The following is a 15902-nucleotide window of genomic DNA, read 5'->3' on the forward strand; positions in this document are numbered from 1 at the left end:
GCCCAGACGTTTTATTTACCTGCCATAGTGACGTTTTTTCCCCAGTTCTGACTATTAGGAGGATGTCGAAAATTCGAAATTAGTCAAATATTTATTTCACAATCACAGACTGACAGTAAGTAAAAAGGAATTTAAAATGACGTCGAAATTGGATCAATATTTTTAAAGTATGGAGTTAAGTGAGTATTAGGAGGGAGAACGAGGAAGAGAGGAGTAAACTAGGGAGGCTAATTGTAAGAGGATAATTGACAAGAAGACTGAAGCTCCAGAACGCATCAGTCCGTGTCAGTTCCATGTATCTTATGAATATTAACTCCCCAGTAATAATTTAAAAACATTTGTTAGACCTCCCTCCTCAACCCATCTTCTCTCTGTAAGATGGAAAGAGAAGTCACTGGACCAAAGCATAAAAACGTTATCTTTACTCACTGCACTCTCGCGCTCTTCCCGCCAATGATAGAGGTAAATTGTTCCAACGTGGAATATTAGATTTGATATATTCTACAAAAGTGATAGTTTTGGTGTGATCTTAATTCCTATAAGTAACTAAAACCAGAGTGAGATAATTGAAAGGTGAAAGATTAGTAAAAATCGAAAAAGGAAATATGTAATCAAGAGACATTAGAAACAGCACTTGTGCATCATGCATGGCTGGGGATGCACGTCAAAGCCGCCTCACGCTACAGAAACAGGAGAGACAAATGTCAGAGCTCTCCTGACATTTGGACCGCACGGCTCGGGAACAGTTGGTTCCCACTCCCATATTAGACTTACATACTTGAACCCTATACAGCTATTCTGGGTGGAACGACAAAAAATATCAGATCTACAAGCTCACAATGTGTCATACTGTGTAGAGGGGGAAGAAGAGTGGACCAGTACAGAGCCAACCCGGTCAACTAAGTATTCATTTACTAAGCATAGAGGGTTTAAAAATGGTTAGTTAATTAAATCCAGAGAACAAACATGTGATGTCGTCAGTCCCCAGCAGTGTTGTGACTAACGCCCTTACATCGCGTTACGTTACATAACGTAACTACTATTTGCAGTAACTTGTAACCTAACGCTTTACATTTCCCATTTCCATAACGGCCTTATAGTTATTGTGCGATTGTTACCCGCGTTATGGCGTTATGTCAACTTATGTGATCAGTGAAAAGTCTCGCAGCTCCGTGAGTATCATACATTCATACAGGCATCTCTGCGCTGCAGTGCAGGGACTAGAGAGCGCTCTCTGTGTTGACAGTTTCGTTTGTGCTCTGCCTCTCAACTAACTGCGTGAAAAACACAGATGTACAAGCCCAAAGCGCAGTGCATTGCGACCGGTAGATAACTTGTAGATCTGCTACTTCCAGTGCAGGACGGGCGCATGCTTATGACGCTCTTAAATATGCATCAGCACTCAGCAGCCAGCAACGCACTAGCAGGCAGCAGCATAAACCACTCGTCGTCAGACGGAATACACACGCAAATACGAGTCACGACACAACTTTATTGCACATCTGTGCTTGCCTTTCATCCACGCTTCTATAGCCTTTTAAATCTCATTTCCCATCCACGGGCACAAGCAGCTTCCACCCGATCTGGATGGTGATGTTGTTTCTGACGAGGGTATAGCAACTAGTTAGCATGGGAGCTAACATTAGTTTAACTCTGGTCCATATCGTTAGAAGCCAAGGAGTCCTCCTATAATAACACTGGTACTTTCCATCCGTTCCCCAACCCTCACACTCGATGTTGCGTCTGCCCGTGTATAATGGTCAGGGTTTCACTGTCCACAGCTAGCAGGCAGACCTGTCAAAACTATGCACTTCCCAAAACTCACAAGACATGCCAGCCACCACCTATAAGTTCAAACCGTTACACACCTCTAGAATATTTGTTTCCCCAGCTATCTCATTTCACTTTCATTTATTTTATTCCATAGTCTTAGTTTTTCTCTAATAAAGTAGTTTTTATTTGTTTTCTCATGTTCCCCTTGAAAAGCGTCTTTAAGTACTCAGAGAAGCATTATATAAATAATAATATTATCACTATTATTATTACTACTTTTTAATTGCCTATGCTTATGTAGTCACTATTCATTGATTCACTCGTATCCAAATCCATTCGAAAAAAAGCTCACTGATGATCAGGTCAAATAGGCCTATTGATATGCCATTAATTGAGATTAATGAATCACAAAAAACCTTCTTTTAAATCGTTTTTTATATTATTATTTTTTAAAGTAAAGTAAAGTAAAGTAAAGTAGTTACTTTCATAATTTAATGTAAAGTAAAGTAACAAATTACTTTTTTAGATAAGTAACGATAACTATAATTCCTTACTTTTTAAAAGTAACTTCCCCAACACTGGTCCCCAGTCCCTAAGCTTCCTTGGATTCTGTGTTTTCACCATGTTTCCATCATCAATCCATGAATAACACCCCTACCAATGGTTAACAACTGTGAAATCTAGCGATAAGACTAACGAGATAATGCTTTTAAAAGGAGGTAGATATTCCACAGACCCGCCACAAGCATTTGTTTGTATACTAGAAGAACTAACAATGAAACAATTGTCAGTATGACAGTATGGTCAGTATTAAACAAAACATAGGCAGGGTCACGCTGACTCAGACATAACCATAAATCTCTGGGTCACCGCGCCTGCTTACATCGTGCTAGCATTGCAGAGCTAGCCAGATGTAGCTTCGGAACGCGACCGACCTTAATCAATATAAAACATTAGATGACGGAGATCTCCGTCCATGGCACTCAATGTGTTTAAATGTTGCTACATGTATAGCGACAACAAATGAGACACAGAGGTATAGCATCCAGATTGAAAGGTATAACAACGTGTAGGTCGCAACAGGTCTAAATGGGTTAAGAGTTTAACCAAATGTCAATTATTAACTAATTGGAAATTTTGTGGTGTCAATTTGTGGATATATATTACACAATATATAAAATGTGCTTCTCTCTGTGTGTGTGTGTGTGTGTGTGTGTGTGTGTGTGTGTGTGCGTGCGCACGCTCGCACGTGCATGTGTGTGTGTTTATATGTTGTTTCCATTTTATTATTATCCTGTCTGTGTGTGAACTCCACCTTTTTAGCATTTGTCTACTATTTTTATTTTTATTTCCTGAGTTGATGTTTGGCAACACATACTGTAATGTCCAATTGTTTGTCTTTTTGCTTTCTGTACGTAAGAGAAAAAAAAAGAATGTGCTTCTCAATTATTCAATTCATTGAAAAGGAGTGATTGATGTAATAATTACTAGGACAATTCTACAATACAAGGTTTAAGAAGTGAAAGACATACTGTACAGTATACACGACAGACAATGAACAGGAAGAAATGGCAGTTCACCTCAGGTATAGCTCTGTGGTGGTGAGACACACACCACAGACACAGCGAGAGAGGAAACAAGAGCTGCAGTGAAAAGATGCAGTGAGTACATCAATTTAAAAAGGCAGTTTGGCAAGAATTGAAATTTACATTTCTTTCTGAAGCCTCAAAATCAACGAGAAGCAAACTTAAACAACTGAAAATCCGCATGTATGGCATAAATGTCTGTGAACCTATTGTCTAGAAAGGTGAAAAGCCATGTAACGTTATCATGCAATTTATACTGTAAAGATTTCAAATATTAATGTCTGCTAATTATTTATTGACGTGGTTTCCGCCAGACTACTGTATACATAAAACGATAAGCTGATATCTTTCAGAGCCTTTGAGGGCAAGCTCTCCAGACAAAGAACTCATTGGGAAGTTTCATGCGCGAGATGTCCTCACAATATTATAAAGACAGGATTCAGGATCTGATCACAACAGATCAGCTATTTTCAGCAAAGAGATCTGGTGTGGTGAATGTGTGTGTGTGTATGTGTGTGTGTGTGTGTGTGTGTGTGTGTGTGTGTGTGTGTGTATGTGTGTGTGGTGTGGTGTGGTGTGGTGTGGTGTGTGTGTATGTGTGGTGTGGTGTGGTGTGTGTGTATGTGTGGTGTGGTGTGGTGTGTGTGTATGTGTGGTGTGGTGTGTGTGTATGTGTGGTGTGGTGTGGTGTGGTGTGGTGTATGTGTGGTGTGGTGTGGTGTGGTGTGGTGTGGTGTGTGTGTATGTGTGGTGTGGTGTGGTGTGGTGTGTGTGTATGTGTGGTGTGGTGTGGTGTGGTGTGTGTGTATGTGTGGTGTGGTGTGGTGTGGTGTGGTGTGGTGTGGTGTGTGTGTGTGTGTGTGTGTGGTGAATGTGTGTGTGTGTGTGTGTGTGTGTGTGTGTGTGTGTGTGTGTGTGTGTGTGTGTGTGTGTGTGTGTGTGTGTGTGTGTGTGTGTGTGTGGTGTGACTGTGGTGTGGTGTGGTGTGGTGTATGGTTTGTGGGTGGCAACTAGGGAAAGTGGCACAGGCCCTGTGCACTTTCCGTCCCCTCTTTGATGGCACAGAACACAGTTTGCAATGAAAACATAACCCCAAAAGTAAATAATCAGTACAGGACTTAGGCCTACACTTAGATAAATATAAAGTAAATAATCAGTACAGGACTTAGGCCTACACTTATATAAATATAAAGTAAATAATCAGTACAGGACTTAGGCCTACACTTATATAAATATAAAGTAAATAATCAGTACAGGACTTAGGCCTACACTTATATAAATACTGGTAAGAGCAACATGGCTTCAGGGTTCACCAAAACGCTCTAATTTAAATGTCTTATTTTGAATCTACGGTGGTAGCAAATGGACACTTAAGGAAATAAGGATACACATAGCCCACGCATGCACGCAGGCACGCACGCACACACACACACACACACACACACACACACACACACACACACACACACACACACACACACACGCACACACACACGCGAAGGAGGGAGAAACTGAGAAGGTTTATTATCCGAAAACAGACTGATGTTGCTGGCTTTAGAAGTGGACGTGGGGAGGATTTATATAGCCAATACCGTGTTCATACCGAGATAACGATACGATAGCGATATATATCGCGCAGCACTAACACACGTTTTTATGGGAGATAAGTTCAGTATTTTGACTTTTAAAAGCTAGAGGGCTAGGAACTAAGTGCCAAAACAAATAAGGAATTATGAAATGCCATGGAGGCTAAAAAACAAAACACACAAAGTAACCTTAACAGTTAAACTGATACGAGACGTGATGACAAAGAGTCAATAAACTGAGAGTTAGTCATTAAAGGGGGAATGGAGAAAAGAGGAGGGGAGTGAGAGAATGTTTGAAATGTTTTCTTTATTCATTAGTCCCCCCCCCCTTTATTTATTGTGGTCCACATTAAGTATAAACTCTACATTCATTAAAACAAGGGTTGACTTCAGGTCATGCATGTAGAGTGTTGAGCGAGTTCAAGCCTATGGAGGGAATATAGGCTACTAATATACTGTACCGGTACTGGCACAGGAATATAGGCTACTAATATACTGTACCGGTACTGCACAGTGGTTCTATAGGCTACTAATATACTGTACCGGTACTGCACAGTGGTTCTTAAACATTGTCATGTCAAGTGCACACAAGATTTGAGAACATGTCATGGCACCCCATAAGAGAAGATTTGTTAACACAACGTTGTGAGTTTGTAGATTGGCTATTTTCGCTGTGTGTGTGTGTGTGTGTGTGTGTGTGTGTGTGTGTGCGCGCGTGCGTGCGTGCGTGTGTGTGTGTATGTGTGTTTTGCGCCATGCGTGCATGTTTTGAACTGTGAGCTGGTGTGTCTGGGTCCATTTGAGTTGGAGCCAGGGTACCAATGTTTTTCTATTCACTCAGTCCAACAATAGACTCAATCAGTGCCAACATTAACAACTAGCTAAACACACACATACAGTAATTAGTCTGGTTTCGTTATAAAGTATTTGGGCCAAGACGGCAGACATTTTCCCTTTCCTGTGCCCCCCTCCCCTCCCCCCTCCCCCCAACCCTAAACACCCCCGGAGGGCCAGGCAGGAAGACAAGATGTCTGAAGTCATCTGAGAGGCAGTATACACTGTCAAATCTCAAGAGTTAAATGAACACAGAGGACTTTACTGTGTAGGGGGGGAAGTCGTCTCTCAGTCGCCTGTCTTTCTGCGAGTCTCCGATCGATTTAGATCCGTTGTGTCTTTTACTTGGTCTCCCAGATGTTCATGTCATTGATGTCAAACATAAGAGGTTATTCAACTTCTTAACGTTTGCTGCTAGGAAGAATATTCTTTTGTTTTGGATCAAGGATATTGCTCCATCAAATAAATCATGGCATACCATTATAATGGACTGTATTCCTTATGAATACATGACATGTATGTTGCATTCTAAATTGGACACTTTCTATAAGATTTGGGACCCTTATTTAGATCATAATTGGACCAACATTGTCTGCCACAGTACTTGGAGGTTTTCCGTACGAACGTTAGATTTCTTATATGCCAGCATTCTTCCCTAGTGGGTGCTCTGCTTTGGGGTGGGGGCTACATTGACACGTTGATAGCTTGTAGATCGGCTATTTGTACTATTTTAAAATGTAAATGGCAAATAAGTTTAGGGATAATGGGTAATGGGTGGCGCAATATATATAGGGCTTAGTTTACAACATATCCGTTTTACAGCTAAAAATAACACTCGTGCGTGCAACGCTGTTGCATGCACGCATGCACGCACACACACACACACACACACACACACACACACACACACACACACACACACACACACACACACGCGAAAACTTTTCAAAATACCCAATCAGTGATGAAATAATAAAGGAAGGCACACTGCAACACCATTATCTTATCAAGTGTACCGTGACTATATTTTTATCTTTCTTCTCTGCCCCTCTGTGAAGTTTGAACTCATTAACCGTGATCCTTCCGTTGGACACAGTCAGGCCTCATTACTCATGGACCAGCATTGCCTTGGAGATTAAAGGACCAGACAGTTATTGTCTAAAGATGTTTTCGACTACTACAATTAAGTGAATGGAGACGCCACTATAATGAATTGCATTTTTATAGCGCTTTTCCAAGTGCTCAAAGAGCTTTACAACGGTTCATTCATTCATACACAGGGAGGTGAAGCGGCGAACGGTGGACGGCCAGCGTCCTCACTTCCCACATTCACACACCGACGGTGGCGAGCTCACGCCGACCGACTCATTGGAGGCAATGTGGGGTTCAGTGTCTTGCCCGAGGACACTTCGACATGTAGGACAGGAGGAGGAGCTGGGATTCGAACCACCGACCCCAGGGATCATTGGACGACCTGCTCTACCTCCTGAGCCACAGCCGCCCCCATGTTTTGCTGTCACCGATTGTCCTGCTGCACTCGATGATCCCTGGTGGAGCTGCTAATGTTCACTAGCTTCTGGTTATGCGTGCGTGCGTGCGTGCGTGAGAATGCTTGCCCGGTGCCACTCTTTTGATTGTCTGGATCCATTGTTGTGTTCTGGTCCAGACTACTGCTTCAGGATATCAAACAAAGGTGGCATCTAGCCTCCTGCTGCACTCAACGACCCCTCGCTCGTGCGCGACGCGTGCACACACGCCAGACACCGGCCCAAACGAGAGCTCGCTCGACACAAGCACAGGTCGGTGTGGTACCTAAATGGACACGCACACGAGGTCGGGTCAGGACACAAAGAGTGAGGCATATTAAACAAATGGAGGGGAGAAATACATCACTCCTCAGTTCAATGTTGCTCGCAGAAACACGTGACATCATCAGGGATGGAGCGCGGGACATCACGTGACATCATCAGGGATCATCAGAGTCATCAATATTAAGCCCATATATGGAGTTCCCTGATGTCATCAATATTGCCGTTGATGTTCAAATGCCGGTTAAGTTTATTCGTTTGACATGACATGAGGTTTCCAGAAATGTCGATTAAGAGAAACAAAATCCGATCACACGACAGACTAAGCAAGTCAATAAGGTGCTGAAATATTCTTAGATCTGCAAACTTTATCTCATACAGAGTATACAGCACGGTTCTCTATAGCTCTGAGGACAAGCAGACACTTTTGTCTGCGTAGATGGTGCGTTTATGGTGCATTTTACATTCACCTGTTCACACACCGAGGCGGAAGGGAAACTCTATGCGAGACGTCGACCTGCTCATTGGGAGCAGTTAGGGGTCCAGTGTCTTGTTCAAGGACACTTTGACCGAAATTGACACTCGTTCGGGGAGCTTATATTTATAGGATCAGCTACTACAGTAATATGTGACCCCTGCCGCTACTGCAGCTCAACCAATGAGCACACATTCATTACCCTATTATTGTTGGTCCATTTATCACAGGGGTGGGCAACTTTGATGATGGCGAGGGCCAATACATTTCCACACACTCACTCCAGAGGGGCCATGTACGTTGCATATTACTGTCGTAGCAAAGATAGCCGATCTACAAGCTCAAAACGCGTTGCACTGCGGCGCGTTTTGAGCTTGTAAGATCAGCTGTGTTTGCTATATTTTAATTGAACAAACGGAAAGGTAGGAGGAGCGCACACCAGTAGTGGGGAGGTGCTGACTGCAGGAGATAAAACTATGACTGAGAAAGGAGAGAGGCCGCACAGCTCGTAGTCACGATGCCGTCAAAATCTTTATTTTTCCAAGTTGCCTTCTTCAACTTGCTCCCTCAGTTCCCTGAAGAAGGCAACTTGTTGCCGAAACCAGTGGCGTGCACAGACATTTAGAGGGGCAGGTGCTCAAGTGGAAAAAAAAGGGCACCTTGTGCAGCGCATTTTGGGGCGGGAAATCATTTTGGTGCTTTAGCTATTGAAAAATAGCAGATCTACAAGCTCATAGCGCGCCACCGAGTGGCGCACTACGAGCTTGTAGGTCTGCTATTTTTCTTTAATCGAAGAACCACTGACATAGAAGCATAGCTTTAGATTGTGGGGGCCTAAATAATATAGTAGAAGCGTTTTTTTATCAAGATTTGATCAATGTCACCGCATGGTCCACACACTACACATAAAAAAAAACGAAAAAAAACCTTTTTTTTTTTTTTTTTTTAAGAGCAAAATTGCCAAAAAAAACCCTAGTGTCTATCTGTGCACGCCACTGCTGTTTCATGAACTAAATCCAAACACATTGGACATACAAAAAGCGGGGTCATGTTTGCATGTTTGGAATTGTATAACAGCTGAAATCAATACTACCGTATATCACTATTGTGATATCAACCTGAGGGCCACAGTAAGTGAAGGTGAGGGCCGGCATGTGGCCCCCCCGCGGCCGCCAGTTGCCCATGTATGATTTATCACTTCTTTTACCCAGGTCAGGTCAAAGGGTATAAGGGCGACCTTATAGCCGCATGGTTTGTGCACATAGGCCCCCTTTTCCACCGGTTGGTTCCCAGTGGGAACCGGTTCAGTTCTTTTTGGTTTTTAGTCCATGAGCCAGAACTCCAAAATTGAAACATTAATTATGAATTGAGTGTAGCAAAACCATAACTATATTAGATTGTTATCACCGTGAAAACCTCCACAATTTAGTACTTACACGAAGACAATTATTTATTGTATTGCAAATTTTAAATGTTTAAATATGCAAATAATGAGGCATTATGTAGGAAAATATGCAAAAGAATCGAAAATATGAAAAAGCTACTACTGTGGAAGGGTTATCATGTATTTATTTACTTGTATTGATCCTATAGACAATTTAATATAGGGTATAGTTCGTCCACAAATGTTGGAGCTCTGGCTCATGGACTAAAAACCAAAAAGAACCGTCGTGAACCGGTTCCCATTGGGAACCAACTGGTGGAAAAGGGGTCATACTGTACAGTCTATTGCTCCATGTTACTCCCATATACTGTACTCTCTCTCTCTCCGTGTTTACTGTCTCTCTCCACTGTACTGTATACTGATCATAAAAAGCATCAATCCTATATAATTATCAAAGAGTCATCAGTCCCACCAGGGCTTCATTCATTATCCCATTCTGACCTGAGATCAGATTCATACGAGGTTTCTACTGGACACACACTGGTCTGATTAACCCATTCTGACCTGAGATCAGATTCAAAAAATGTCAATCGTTCTTCGATTTTTCAAAAAATAGCAGACCTACAAGCTCGTAGCGCGCCACTCAACTTTTTTGCTGAACACTCACACACTCACTGGAAACTCAGACCCCTGAAGCCATTAAACTTTACAGGCTGTGACCTCTCAAAATATTAATATTTGCACTGGGGAACCCCCAAAGTAAGGGTTCCCTCCTAAATATATATTGCGATGCAGGTCGGCAGCCTCAATGACATTATTTTCGGGGGTCCATGACATGAAATCCTTTTGAGAACCACCGATATCAAACATGTAGGTTTTTTCAGAAAAATGTCAGGATATGGAAGACATTTTTAGAATCAGTTCTCAGTTCTAAAAGGGTTAAACCAGGGGTTCTCAACCTGTGGGTCGCGACGCCTCGGGGGGGGGGGGGTCACCACATTATTTTGGGGGGTCTGGAAAATGTAAATGAAGAGTTTACATATAGTACACATAGTGCATGCAACACAAAAGCAGAGTAAACAGTCTAGAATGCTATCTGGCCCTAAACAGAGAATACACAGTGGCAGAATACCTGAGCACTGTGACCGACCCAAAACAAAGAAAAATCTTAACTAGGTACAGAATCAGTGAGCACAGTCTCGCAATCGAGAAAGGCCGTATAGGCAGACCTGTATCCCGAGAGAAGACAGACTATGCACCCACTGCACACTAAATGAAGTGGAAACCGAGCTACACTTCCTAACCATCTGTCCATTGTACCAAGACATCAGAGACACATACTTCCCACAGATTACAACCACACACGGAGATTTTGAAAACATGACCAATGACAAAAAACTCCCATATCTGCTGGGCGAAGTACAACAATGTGCAAACACAGCAGCAAGATTTGTGAGTTGCTGTGATAGGAGAAGGATATCAAATGGAACACAACCACCCTAAAGACTAATCATTGTGTATATTCCTGCACTATACCTGCATCCAGTGATCTTGGTACATAGAACTTAGAAGTTGATCTATTGAAGATTCTGACCTTCAAATGTACATCATTTTTGTTTTGATTGTATTGCTGTATTGTTGTATTGTTCTTTCTGCTTTGGCAATGTAAACGTATGTTTTCTCATGCCAATAAAGCCCTTTGAATTTAATTGAAAAGGGCCAAAAAGGTTGAGAACCCCTGGCTTAAACGAGCAGAGGACAAACTGGACTAACGTCTAGCGAAGGACGGCCGGTTCAGGAAGAGACTACAGAGAAGGTCTTATCAATGTCACGCACATGTGAGATACAGCCACGCAGGCAGACACACGGGTGCCGTGTCATTAGTCAGAAGGTTCATTGTTCCGAAATGACTATCCCTATCTCTAACCCTAACCTAAACCTAACCGCAAGCACGGGAGCAAACCTAAACCTAACCGCAAGCACGGGAGCAGTGCATGTTCGGACTAACGGGACTTCGGATCTATGGGTAGTTCCCGACACACGGACACCTAATCACATTGTGGGGGCCGGGAACCCATTTTGGCGTTAGCATCATTTCATGCTTTATAGCTACTGAAAAAATAGCAGATTTACAAGCTCATAGCGCGCCACTGAGTGGCGCGCTACGAGCTTGTAGGTCTGCTATTTATTTATTTAATCAAAAGAACGACTGACATAGAAACATGGCTTTATCAGAAAACTGTCAGGATGTAGAAGACATTTTTATAATCTGATCTCAGGTCAGAATGGGTTAATCACATTTACACAGACCAGACCTGTCGGCCAGCGGCAGGCCTACTTGGGAACAAGGTTTCTTCGACTATGCCTGCCTGGACCTCTTGGTACCACAAAGCACCTCAAATGCCCTTAAATAACCCATTTAAATAACCCCTTAAATAACCCATTTGGACCTGAGGCTGATTCTAACAGATTTCTGAAAAACCTACGTTTCTATGTCAGTGTTTCTCAAAGTTTTTCATGTCCAGGGAAGTGTATTTGGCCACCGACCCATCTGACCACGTGTTGTTACTGGGACCTCCCAGAAGCAAAGATATGAGTTCAAAAAGAATATACCAGTATATACAAAGATTTGTGCCACATTTTCACAATAAAAAAAAAAGATAGCAGATCCCCCCCCCCAGAATGTTGATAAGTCTAGCTAGCTCATATTGTCACCATGCCATACCCAGGTATGTATGTCATACATATGTCCAGTGGTGGAAAAAGTACAAAAATATTTACTAAAAATAAGTACTGATTCTCTACTTGAAAATTACTTAAGTAAAAGTACAAAGTACCCATTGAGAAAGTTACTTAAGTAAAAGTACAAAAGTACCTCAAATTAAATGTACTTAAGTACAAAAAGTACCCGGTGTAAAATGTACTTAAGTATAAAAGTAAAAATGACAAAGTACAAGTACAAAGTACAAGTAAAAAGTACAACATGCTTTTCAAAATGCCTACAAAGAAATGAAGTCCAACAGTGGCTTTATTTCAACACTCGTCTTGAAACTGGCCAATGGCATTTAATGTTTGTGTTGGGATAAACACTAGAAACTGTCCATTCATTATCAATGGCATTTAATGTTTGTTTTAGGATAAACACTAGAAACTGACCATTCATTATCAATGGCATTTAATGTTTGTGTTGGGATAAACACTAGAGACTGACCATTCATTATCAATGGCATTTAATGTTTGTGTTAGGATAAACACTAGAAACTGACCATCCATTATCAATGGCATTTAATGTTTGTGTTGGTATAAACACTAGAAACTGACCATTCAGTATCAATGGCATTTAATGTTTGTGTTGGGATAAACACTAGAAACTGACCATTCATTATCAATGGCATTTAATGTTTGTGTTAGGACAATGTTTGTGTTTACTATCATTACAAACATTACAAACAACTCAGGTTGCAAGCAGCTCACACAAAAATATATTTCAGATGGGGGTAGACAGTAATTTAGGGGAGAATGGGGAGAGCCATTGCAATTTGCAAAACAGACATTATAATTGCGTGAATTCACACATTATAATTAGTCCTTAACTATTTAAGCCCCACCCACTCCACTCTGTGAGGGCAAACTGTCTCCCATTGAGATGCATGTAAATGATTTCTCCATAAAAATAATCGGTCATTTCAGTAGCAAGAGCTTGAAAATGTCTTCTAAATCTAGTCAAAAAAGCCTACAGTAGGCTATAGGCCTATGCACAAATGTGGATTACATTATTGGGGAGAAAGTTAAAACCGATATCAACTTTAACAACCATCCCGTTTGACAGACGTTTACATGCAATGCACTAGGCCTACAGTGATTATAATTGCAATCACCTGGATCGGTGAGTGTAACGTTCCTGAAGTTAAGCTGTGTATGTGACGAAAACAGAACTGCAATAACCAGCAGATGCAGCGAACGTCACACACACACACACACACACACACACAAAAAAAACCACACACACACACACACACACACACACACACACACACACACAGCGCGGCTCGCTGTAATTTATTCACGGCACCAGAGAGAGAGACCGAGAGAGATAGACGGGCGCTTCTGTCCAGCTTTTTCACCGGACCGCACCAACATGCTTCTGCGTGAATGTGAACCATAGAGTATTAAAAGGATAGAGACTGAACTGGCGCGAAGCTCCGCCCCTCCGCTATTCATGTCAGTGGAAGTTTCTCAGTGGCGTTTTGAAGCAGCCCCTTGATGTGAACGAATGAGTGAGGCGATCAAGCGAGGCGAGCCCCGCATATTTCTCATATTTTGCGCGGAAATGTGTAGCGAGTAACGAAAGGTGTCCAATTTTAATGTAGCGGATTAAAAGTACGATTTTTTACTTGTAAATGTAACGAAGTAAAAGTAAAAGTACAGCAAAATAAAAATAGTAAATAAAAGTACAAATTCTCAAAACGTGTACTTAAATACAGTAACGAAGTAATTGTACTTCGTTATTTTCCACCACTGCATATGTCCCCTGGCCTTAGCATATGCGGGGGGATCGGTGATTGTGGAAAGTCCTTGTGCAGTGTTAAACTTCTGTGGACAAAGTGTGGATAATGTAATCCGCAAGAGTGCATAAAACTGACTGTGAACTGGTTAAGTAATAAAAATGGCAGGTCTGCGGGTTTGCCATGCATGGAACTCAATTGACTGGAATTCTACAGTTGTGGGGGGGGGGACTTATAGGCTCATTAGATCCACAGACCAGAGGCTTTTGTGGCGGTTCTGTACAACCGTGTATACCCGACTGACTGCACTCCCTGTGGTGGTGTACTGGGACTTGAATTTGAAGGTGTATAGTACAGTACAGAGACGTGGTGTGTTTATTGTAAGGATGATTCAATTATTTTAATTGGTATATTATTTATTCATTGTCGATTGATCTATTTATTAGTTGTTCATTTATTATTTACAAATCATGTATAGTTTCATTATTTATTTATTTATTTATTTATCGATGGAGTGATTTATTCAGTTGTAAGTGTACATTTAGGAACTCTGTGAGCGTCGTTGAAGTCACATCTATCTTCTCAGCGACGAGCAGAAATGGCGTCTGCAGCGGTCTCCTGTCTGAAGATCACTTCCTGTGTTCCATCTGTATGGAGGTGTTCACTGATCCGGTCAGCACTCCATGTGGACACAACTACTGCAAAGAACACTCCATGTGGACACAACTACTGCAAAGAACACTCCATGTGGACACAACTACTGCAAAGAACACTCCAAGTGGACACAACTACTGCAAAGAACACTCCATGTGGACACAACTACTGCAAAGCCTGTATCACACCTTACTGGGACGCTAAGGATGTGCTCAAGTGTCCACTGTGTCAAGAAACCTTCATATAATAACAGACCAGAACTATCTATCAATACTTTTGTTTCTGAGATGGTTCAACAGTTCAGGAACCACAAGTTGAAAGAAGGATATGAAGCAAAGACACAGGATGAAGTTCAGCAGATGATCCAGGAGGAGGTCAAACGCTCAGTAGAGCTCAGCAGGAAAGATGCAGATGCAGTCATAGCCGTCAGTGTGCAGGTCTTCACCGCTCTGATCAGCCGTGTTGAGAGAAGCCAGGCTGAGCTCATTGGTGTGGTTGAAGAGAAGCAGAAAACAACAGAGAAAAAGAACATGGCACAGAAATATGAAGCGAAAATTGAAAAAGGGAAAATATCTGCTTATGCTGAATTGAATGCCAGATGGGCCAAGCAATTGACCATTCTTAAACAGTGGGAAAATGAGGCTATTTCAAGGAAACGTGTTGAAATAATGACTATGAATGTGAAAGCTTCCATTGAAGATCTGCAACAGGAAGTCACTCAGTTGGAGGAGAGAATCTCTGAGCTGGAACCATATGAAGAGGATTATGACCCAGAAGAGAGGAATAGGTGGCATTGGTAGGCGGGAATACTGCGTGGTGTGTAGGAGTGGTCAGAGAGTCCATCGACAGGAAGGCAAGCATCCCACTGAGACCCAACGATGGTTACTGGTCTATATGGATGTGGAATGAAGAGTACTGTATACTGTATACAGCTGCTGCTGGCCCTTCTGTCCTCCTCCCTGTAAGAGAGAAGCTCCAGACAGTGGGAGTGTTTGTGGACTATGAGGAGGGTCTGGTCTCCTTTTATGACGTGGAGACCAGAGTTCTCCTCTACTCCTTCACTGAGAGACTCTTTCCAGTCTTCAGTCTTAACTGTGCTCCTCTGATCATCTCTCCTGTCACCAGCTAACCTTCTGGTCCATGCTGCTGGGTCACCATGAAGAAGAACAGTTTGGAGTTTGTTGGACAAATAAAAACAAATAAATAGACAAATAGCAGATCTATGGCTATATACAGATCTAAGCTCTCAATAATAAATACAATTATAATAATAATCACACCATAATGTGAAGGGGTT

General features: G+C 42.1%; 1 protein-coding gene across 1 annotated transcript in view; it reads right to left on the reverse strand.

Moving 5' to 3' along the window:
* The window catches only part of epas1b (endothelial PAS domain protein 1b), a 72164-nt gene that overhangs the window by 35631 nt on the left and 20631 nt on the right, over positions 1-15902 (reverse strand). The gene's annotated exons all lie outside the window — the stretch shown is intronic.

This window comes from Protomyctophum parallelum (assembly GCF_964188405.1).
Source record: "Protomyctophum parallelum genome assembly, chromosome: 10".
Taxonomy (NCBI): Eukaryota; Metazoa; Chordata; class Actinopteri; order Myctophiformes; family Myctophidae; genus Protomyctophum; species Protomyctophum parallelum.